We start from the raw sequence: 10,110 nt of genomic DNA on the forward strand, positions 1-10,110 counted from the left end.
AGAACGAGCACTTGAGAATAGATTTTATGATTGGGCTAAAGTGAACCTCTCCAGTGTATCCCAGAGTTATCCGAAGGGCCAAACAGCAACTACTAATTAAATGTTTGTGATCGTTTGACTAGATTTTATGCTTCTGAATCACCAACTTCTAAGGCTGAATTTGACACATACTGAGAATTTCTTTTCGCGATTATCTTCAGAGTAATACATAATGGCCTGGGAAGGTCTCTTTTATATTCTTGACCAAAACTTTGGAACTACCAGAAAGGAAACCAGACTAAGGTTTACTAGAATAAATGTGTGGTGGAGAGAGGATATAAGAATGAGGAGGAAATTGTTGTGACACTGCTATGTTATGGAGCCTGGAGGACCTCTGAGGAAAAACAGATCACAAGTATATTTTATACTACAAACATGTTTATATACATACACACGAGCAGGTTCCTGAGGCCACTATTGGCTGCAGCTATGAGTTCTTATACTTGCAGATAGGAAATCAGGCAGTGTCAATGACGATCTTGGCAGTAACAGCTCTTCTGACTGCAGGGTAACAATTTATGACTGCTGTACATGGAGACACCATAGTCAGCAGCCAATTGAAAACATGTGGCATCAAGGATAGAATTCATAATGTTTGATTCCAAATTTACAGGTCTCTACCCAGTGATATAAGGAAGAAACTTATGGTAAATAATACCATCTGTGGTTTGATAACAGTTGTATATCCATAATATTTTAAGATGAAGTTGTAAATGCATATGACTTTTTTTTAACTGGTCGTAAATGCATTGGCTTTTTTTAACTGCTGTCTTTCAAAATGATAAAAAAATGTATATCACAAAATATTGTGCCTTTCATTTTACAGAAATATACATGGAGGTAAAGATACTACAGATCTGAGAAAACCAGGTAACATATTGCTTGCAGCAGAATAGCAGAATCTCTATAAATAAAAAGAACAAAATGAACTGGAATCTGGGTTTCACAGTTTATATAATCTAAATAAGTGGTTTACACAAAGATCTGCTTCTCCTTCCCTTTCTAGGTGCAGATTAGATTCATGCAAAATTTATCTTTTTTTAGTATTCTTTTCTTGCTATTCCTTGTTTTTTCTTCCTCCCTTCTAAGTTTCCTTTTAATTGGAGGTGTGAGTGTGTGTGAGATGTGAAGTCTGTCAAAAAGCTGTCTTGTGTTTTAACCTGATAGTGGCTTTATTGCCATCTTCAGTTCATCTGGCAGGAGGTGCCACACTTGTGGGCCAACTGAAAAAAGGCTCTGTCTCCCACTTGCACCAATTTTATCCTGTCTGTGGCAGTTTCATTCTCCCTTCAGACAGCATCTTCCTTGGTAAATCATGGTTCCAGAGAGAGAGACAATCTTTGAGATAGGTTGATCCCAACCTATTTAAAAACCTGCAAGATCAAGACTAAGTCTTTGGACTTGATCATATGTCACCCAGTGCAGAGATCTGAGTGCTCAAGTGCTATGCTCCTGTCAGCAAACATGTGGCTACCAGGTGCAGCAGTAGCTACAGCTTCTTTAGAATTGACGGATGCATTCCCCACTACTGTGCATTACTATTACAACAGCTGACCCCAGAGGACACAAATCTGTATAACTGAGATGTTTCTCAAAACACTTATCACTTTGTTGTCTAAGCAAAATACAAGTAAGATTCAGCATAATCTTGTTTGATATGGTCAGCACATGGTTTCATGATTTTCGACCCTAAATCCCCATTTTCTTCTCTCTTCTTCTTCCCACTTTGCTCTCTCTTCTCCCGCACCGCCCCCAGTCACACTCAGGTGCTGACCAATATAAGAGGTCATCGCAGGGAAAGGCTTTGGCAAATAGATGGGTTTGAATCTCGATCTGAACCAAACCAAGCTAGATCTCCATCTGATTTCTTCTGGCACAGCGTTCAACAGCCTGAGTTCTGCCATTGAGAAAACTCTACTCCTAGTACCTCAGGAGTCTAAACCAAGGTTTTCTAGGGTCATTATTCCTATGGAGCATAGTAACATGGTGGTTTGTATATAGTGAGAGAGGATTTCACACTCTTGAAGAGTAACTGATTTAAAGTCTTGTAAATTAGGGCCAGTACATTCAAAACAACTGTTCAAATCTGTTTGTTCCCATTTGTTGGAGATGGGAGGAGCATTTTTGTTTCCAACACTTATCATGCCTGAACATAGGGTGCAAACGTTAAAAAACAACAACTCTGACAACCACCACAGGTAACAGTAATATCAGTAAACAACACATTTTGGAAAGTAGCCCTCCCAATTTTGTCTTGAAAACGTGCAGAATGGATTTCAGATTCATAACCCCATTTGATTGTCTTCTAAATGTTTCTCTGCAGATTTCTTACCACAGAAGAGAGAGAGAGATTGAGAACTGCAGTGCAAGATAGGTAGCTTTTCTCAATACAAAGCTGCAGGGATATTTGGCCCTTAGGATTTCTCTATGCTGGAGTTACCTTGATTATACTTAACTTCATGTAGTTACCTGAAGCTTTGTGTCTCACTGTGCATCCACACACAACATTCACATATATTCAACACAGTCACTATTATGCTTTTCACTGATACAAGCACTCAGCTCAATGTATTGAGCAGTGCCTACAGAAAGTTTAGATTAGGATGGCTGCTTTCTTGAAACTCTGTGAGGAGTTAATATTGGGCCTGCAGCACCAAAGTAGGAAGAGAGCCCCAATATCTGTGCTAAAATGTGTGGCAATGGCACTACGTGTATTGGCCGCCCTTGACTGGTATAGGTCCATTAAGAACCTGTGCAGTGTTGACCAGTACATGTTGCAGTGGTAGTAGTTAAGGTTTGTGACACCACAACCATTGTGTTTCATGGGCACTTGTTAAAGGTGGCCAATGTCTCAAAAACTGAGGGATTTTGGCAGCTAGGACTCCTGAAACATGCTGGTGAATCACTGGTACTCACTGTCTGCCTATATCCCCCATATTCCCCTGCCTGCCTTAATAAGTACTCATTAATAGAAAGTAGGCCTTGATGGACCACAATGAATATTCATGGACACCTATTGGGTGCACAGGTAAAGTGCCTGGCAAGAAGGTTTTCAGGAACTCTCACCCTCTCAGACTAAGCATGTAGGAACTCTTCTCCCAACAGAACAATATTGACTTAGAGTCTCTGTTCAGAGAGAGGATCCAGCACACCCACTATTATTTTGGGTTATGAAGTTATTGCTTGATGTCAGGTAGAAGGCGGTTCCACTACGCTCATAGCAGATGCTTGGTGGTAGCCATGAATGTCTTTTGTAGGTAGAAACCCCCATGAAGATGCCTGCTCCCTTGTAACAGCTGCTCAGTGAACAATGTCATTTTGATCATGGGTACCTGATGCGCCCTTTACACTTGTGAAAGCAAAGAGAAGGTTTTTCAAGCCTGGATGGACTTTGAGGAAAAGTCACTTCCAGCTGCCTGAAGACAGAGACCAAGTACAGATGCATAACTCCAGATTAGGAATAGAACTGCTAACAGTCATGCATAAGAGATGCCCTGTGCTCTCACCTGCTGGTGACTTTGTGTGGGCATACACAGGGGATTTGTTATGGCCTTCTTCCCCTTTTTATCAGGTGAATGAGCCATTATTATAAGTGATTCTTGTTTCCTAATTCTGGATCTTTGAACATTTTGAGACCATCAAGTTTAATGTACTTAAAACAACTTAGTTTAATTTTTGCTTAGCTGTTAGCAGTTATTTATTCTCCTTTTACTGGTGTCTATGAAAACATTGAGACAACTGCTTATTGGGGGTGCCAGTAACACATCAAAACGTCATATTGCTTGCTGCCATGACATAACAGCACAACTTTGTAAAATTACTGTCAGTGCACAAGTCTTACAATGAACCACACCGCAGTGCTATCAGACCTATGTAAACCCACCACAGATGTGAAATGCCTGCTGGTGTAACATAACAATACAGTGATAAAACTTTGTAGAAATACTGCAGATTTCCCCAGCTATGTACAATCAGTTCAGGTTTGCATGGTATGTTAGCTTAACAGCAACACACATCTGGCAAACAAGAGAGTCATTGATTTAGAAAGTGCTCAGACATACAAGGCCTCAGAGGTAGTGGAACTGTATTTCCCCAGGGTACACGTTCTGTTTTTCTCATCTCTGAATTGTGTGGAGTACATAGGATAAGATTGTTAAGGGTTGCTATTGTAAAAGTGCCCACCTCGAAGTTCTCCATGCAGAGTTCTCTATGTTTTGGAATGTATGGGAGGTGAAGTTGGACCTCAGCAGCTGAGCCTGGGCAGGAGGTTGAAGATTGCTGTGCAATTACTTCACTTACACTGCCAGAATCATGTTCCTTGTCTGTCATGTATGCACTATGTCAGGGCCACCCAGAGGATTCAGGGGGCCTGGGGCAAAGCAATTTCGGGGGCCCCTTCCATAAAAAAAAGTTGCAATACTATAGAATACTATATTCTTGTGGGGGCCCCTGCACGACTGCTGCATTGCCCCACTTCCCCCCTGCCCCAAGCAGCCCTGCACTATGTATGGCCCACTGCCCATTCATACTGTCAAAGTTAGACTCAGGACTCACAGAGTCAGACCACTCTGTTTTATTAGCACAGCGCTCTGCTAGTACCACCCAGATAATGTGAGCCCCATGCAAGACACAAACTATCTTATTTATACAAATAAAAGCGGGAGCACTTAACAAGATAACAAAGGAAGCAGAATCTGATAAGTTTACCTTTGCTAGGCATGCATATCTTATTTCCTTACTAACTATTACCGATCTTCTGTTAATGTTTCGCCATTAGCAGCCTTGTTTATGCCTAATGTTTCTTTTCCTGGCACCTGTATTTCAACATTTCTTATTTCTGCTTAAAGGTACATATAACATTTCTTTAGTCCACTCTTATTTTTACAATATAATTCATTCTACTTTCACAATACTATGGGTTAAAGTTCTTGTGTGAGGGTCAGAATCAGTCATTTTGGGCTTACTGCAAAGATAACTGTAATAGTGTTCGCTTGGTTTTACAGACAGTATATAAAATTGGGGTTAGACATGCAGCTTACATTTCCTGAATTGTGTGCAGATATAGGAACAGATTTTCAAGTGCTCAGCACCACAGTTGTGGACAAAGTTTCAAACATAGCTTAGTACTCCTTTAGGCACATAATGGGAAGGTGGAGGGGGTAATAGGGAGGGGACCGAGTGGAGATGTAGACACTTCCATCCTCAAATGAGGACCTCTCCACCACCACCACCCCATAAAAAAAAAAGTCACTTATGGTAGCTTCCATAAAAACCATGGAGAAATGTACTCTGGAGATCACAAACAATGAAGTTTAACAAACTCTAGGAATGGTGGGCCTGACATCTATGTTTTCAGGTTAAATGATTCATGTTAAATTAGAGAGATCAAAAGAATAAAAATAAAGTCTTCACCTAAGAACACAGTATATAGACCAGGTTCAGACTCCATGTCTGTAACTTGCTGCATAAAGGATTTGATGCTGAACACATTAGGCCTGATACTCTACTGCCTGCACCTGGTGTAGTCTCTTACACCTGTGCAAAGTGGGAGCAAAACACCATTCTGATTAGGTAATGGCTTACATAAGTGTATGTGACTATACAAGGTGAAAGGTAGTGAAGAATCATGCCTAATATTAGTAATGTAAAGGTAGCACAGGTTTATCACCATCCCTGGGTGGGCTCAAACCACCATCCTTTTGGTTAACAGGTGAAAGCGCTGACTCAGTTATAGAGCTGTTCACACTACAGAGATACAGTTGCCTATTTCTTGGTGACATTCTTGAAGCACCTTAGAACTTCTAGTACTGATGTGTAGCAGTAATATCCTTCTGGTCAGAGAGAGAGAGAGAGAATGAGACTGGGGTTTTTAGCCTTTGCCAGCAGAAAGTAATTCTTGAGCTACCTGACTGGCTAAATGTCAACGATTTTTGATGAACAACACTCCACACATATATTGGCCATCAGATTAGTGCAATATATCAGGCTAGATTGGCTGGAACTGGTCTTTTTTTCTGAGTTGTTCCTTAGAGAGATCAGCATTATGTGGATATACGTCCTATACAGCGCATCAATATATAAAAATGCCCCAAATTATGATTTATAAGCTAAATCACAGCACACAGATACCAAAATGTAACACTGTATGCACTTGGGATTCTCAGCCTGCTGAGTCACCATTCTAACTCCAAGAGGCTTTCTTTTTTCAAACACTAATTATTTATGTACATCATAGGATCTCTTGTTACTTTTATTATAGGTCAAGCCAGTTTTTGTTTATTCTATTCTACAATTAGCAATGGATGCAAAAACCAGTCAAGTCATTAGAGCAAATTTAAAAGTCTAAGAAAATGTTAATTTTCAAAAAAAATTATCCTGAAACATGTTCCTTTACATTTGAATCAAAGTTGTGAGAATACCAAAGGCTTAAATACTTCACCACCATGGAAAGCATTTAAAAGAAAATTTTAGGTTGAAGTTTACAAAAAAATTGACAAGGATTAAAAATGGTAGCACTACTGCCTTCTTGGATTTAGTTTTCATATGAGAGTGAAAGTAATGCAATGAAAACACATTGCAAGTGGGTTACTATAAAACTGAAAATTGTCATTTTGTAGGTTGAAATGAAGAAATTATACAGTACTTCATAAATGCTGCATGGAAGGGAATGTATGCATCTTTTTCTCTGTATACATGTACAAGCCCATAGAAATTAATATAAAAATTATATTTAATTCTCTATTTTCTCTTCATTTTCCTGAAGCAAAACTATGTGTTTTGTTCTGTCAAATTTCCTGACTTTTCACATATTACATGATGAAGAAATGTGTATTTCAGTTTTTAAAGAGAGTATATGATACTGAATGTGTGTATATACACTCAGTATTATACTGCACTTTCTTTTACAATTGAACTTATTGTACAAGTAATAATTTTGCTTCAGGAAAATCAAGGAAAAAATCCTGTTATTTAAATTGCAATTACCAAAATATGTGGTGTTTTGCAGTCTAGTCCAGTCACTGTAAGAGAACTACCATAGAACATCAGGGGTGGAAGGGACCTCAGAAGGTCATCTAGCCCAATTTGCTGCTTAAAGCAGGACTAATCCTCAGAGAGATTTTTTGCTCCAGATCCCTAAATGGCCCCCTCAAGGATTGAACTCACAACCTTAGGTTTAATAGGCCAATGCTCAAACCACTGAGCTATCCCTCCCCCCAATGAGAGGGTGATGCCACTTGACTAATGAAAGCCAGTGCTCCAGGTAAGGGTTGAACTCACAACCTCAGCATAGCTCTTCTCAGCAGTGCCCTATAAGTACTGTGCGCTAACCAATTGCACCACTGGAGCACCTGCACCACTAGAGCACCTTAAAAAAGAAAATTAAACATGAGCAATTGCCAAGCAGATTTTTACTCCAGTTCCCTAAATGGCCCCTTTAAGAATTGAACTCCTAACTCTGAATTTAGCAGGCTAGGGCTCAAACTGCTGAGCTATCCCTGCCCCAATCAGTCTTTCTTCAGGTAGTTAATTTTGACATCTTAAATCTGTGTGGTTAACTCGGAGAGCTATGACAATATTGGCGGGTAGGAATCTTGCACAAGCATAATTTACAATAATGAAATGCTTAGGATATTTTTGATAGAGCCAACTGAGGACAACTAAGGGACATCATATCAAAAGATCACTATGGGTTTTTGTATCTAATACAGTGAAGATTCTTAATGCTTCTCTTTAGTTTTGCAGTGCTTATCACATTATAGTTACTTTTCTAAGCTCTCATACTGTATGAAATGTATTTTACTTACTAGATTTCTCCTGTTGGCTTGTACTTACAGCCTTTTCACAAATAGGCAAGAGAAATATTTTAAATTCCTCTGGCATTCTAAGGACAGAAATTTTGAATAAAAAGTTCAACTCTAAGTGTCATCAAAGGTGAATAGAATTTGATCTTAAAACATTCAGATACATTTCAGTTTGGGGACGGAAACAATAAAAATATGAAAACCCTTAGTATGTTGCATTTGCTCCAACTGAAAGAAGAATGGTAGAATAACAGAACTGAAGTCAGCTGTAGAATAGGATCACTGTAAAGAAGTGATAATGACTTGTTTCAGCTTGGAATTCATTGGCTCACTTTTGAGATGTTTTTTGCATTAGCTGGAAGTAGCTTTGGAAGCTCTGACTGCACTGGCCTGTGTTTACAAATGCTTTTCAAAATGTGCCTAGATCAAAGTAGCTTGGACGTGTGCAATTTTTACACTCAGTTTTTTAATGATATGCATTAAAACAAAGTACCACTAACGTGAAATGGAAAATCTAAATCCAGTCCATGTTTAGAAATAGATAGCTAGGCAGGATGGATCCAATATTTACAGTCTAGACTAAGCAGGAAAGAAACCAATATGAAAAATCAATGTAGTGAACCTCCTTCATTGCTACATGGCTGAGGCCCAGATCCACAAAGGTACTTAGCTGCTTAAACTCCAGATTTAGGTGCTTCAGTCCCAGTTTTAGGCACGACTGCAATCCACAAAATCCCTACTTGGCTGCCACCTAACCTGGTAGGTGGCTAAATTTTCAGGGTAAAACTTCCCTAGGCACCTAAGTTTCAGCTTCTAGACATATGCACTGCTCCCTCACACTGGGGTGTCTTGCTGCTGTCTGCCGTTTAAGCCCCAGTGTGATCCACAAAGCAGGAGAAGATAGGTGGAGAAGCTCTGAGCTCACCTACCACATCATGCCCTAATCAAATTGAGGAGGTGATGGTGCCAATCTGTGATAAATGTAGGAGTTGGGGGGCAGCTCCCTTTTATAGCCAACCAGTAGCTATAAAATCCCTCTTAGTAGCTGTTCTCTAATTTCTCTACCTGTAAAGCGTTAAAAAGTCTCACTGCTATGCAAAGAAAGTGAATGGGCACCTGGCCAAAAGAGCCAATGGGAAGGCTAGAACTTTTTTTAAATTGAGAGAAAACTCCCCTTTTGTCTGTCTGTTGTTGTTCTCCCAGGGAGAGGCAGACAGGGCAGCAGCTATGCTGTAAGAAGCAAGGGACAGGTATGAAAAAAATCATCAGTATCATACCTAGAAACTATTCATTTAAAACCCAGATATGTAACTAGATCAGAAAATGTCTAGGAAGATGTAATTAGGTTTATCCCTTTTATTTCTTGATGGCTTGTGGATTCTCCTGTGCTAACAGAAGGTGTTTTTGTTTTGCTTGTAACTTTTAACCTGGACCTCAGAAAGCTATTCTTGTTGCTTAATCCTTGTAGCTGCTCTTTTAAAAATCTAGCAATAGCTTGAGTTCCCAGATGTATTTTCTTTCTTTTTTAAAATAAAATTTACCTTTTTTAAAGAACAGAATTGAATTTTTGTGTCTTAAGAGGTTTGTGCAAATGTTGTTTAATTAGCTGGTGGCAACAGCTGAATTTCCTTTTTTTTTTTTTTTTTTTTCCTTTCTGAGCTCATCCCTGGAGGGGGGGTAAAAGGTACCCCACAGGAAGGAATTCCCAAGTGCACCTTCCTGGGCTCTCAAAAGAGTTCTGCACTTGGGTGACAGAGTGCAGCAGTCCTGGCCAAATACCATAAGACACAACATTAACTGCCTTTCCAGAGCTCCCACAGAAGTACAGGGCAGAAATGCAAACAAAGCTGGTGACTGAAAGACCAGCTAGGCACCTCTAGAGAATCAACTCCCTCATAGGCAGTCAAAAAAGTCTTTGAGCTGGCAGAGATCTATATCTACATGTTAGAAGGCTGGGTTGTAGCCTGAAAGGATCCTTTTTCTGTTTGGTCTCTATTGGTAAAAACAAACAACACAGGATTCTCTGCTGCTTTCACAAACCCTTTTTGTTTCTTTTGTATAAACTGCAATTGCAACCTCAGGAATAAAACCTCGGGAATATACTGTGGAGCAAATGGCTCACTGCACCAGTTTACATTCTGCAAATCGCTGGGATTGTCAAAGGAGTGTTAGCTAGTAGTAAAATTGCCCTTTCCATCAAAGAATCTCAGCTAGCACAAACCAGTTCTGAAATATGACTCAGTTTAAGCATGCTATATAGCAGAGTACT

General features: G+C 39.6%; 1 non-coding gene across 1 annotated transcript; it reads right to left on the bottom strand.

Moving 5' to 3' along the window:
* Nucleotides 1–7,292: 7,292 nt before the first annotated feature.
* TRNAI-UAU (transfer RNA isoleucine (anticodon UAU)) lies at nt 7,293–7,386 on the bottom strand. The gene is made up of 2 exons: nt 7,349–7,386; nt 7,293–7,328 (listed from the first exon to the last, which is right to left on the bottom strand). It is a non-coding gene; the product is annotated as a tRNA-Ile (tRNA).
* Nucleotides 7,387–10,110: the final 2,724 nt, after the last annotated feature.

The sequence above is a fragment of the Chelonoidis abingdonii genome, chromosome 1, assembly GCF_003597395.2.
Source record: "Chelonoidis abingdonii isolate Lonesome George chromosome 1, CheloAbing_2.0, whole genome shotgun sequence".
Classification (NCBI taxonomy): domain Eukaryota; kingdom Metazoa; phylum Chordata; order Testudines; family Testudinidae; genus Chelonoidis; species Chelonoidis abingdonii.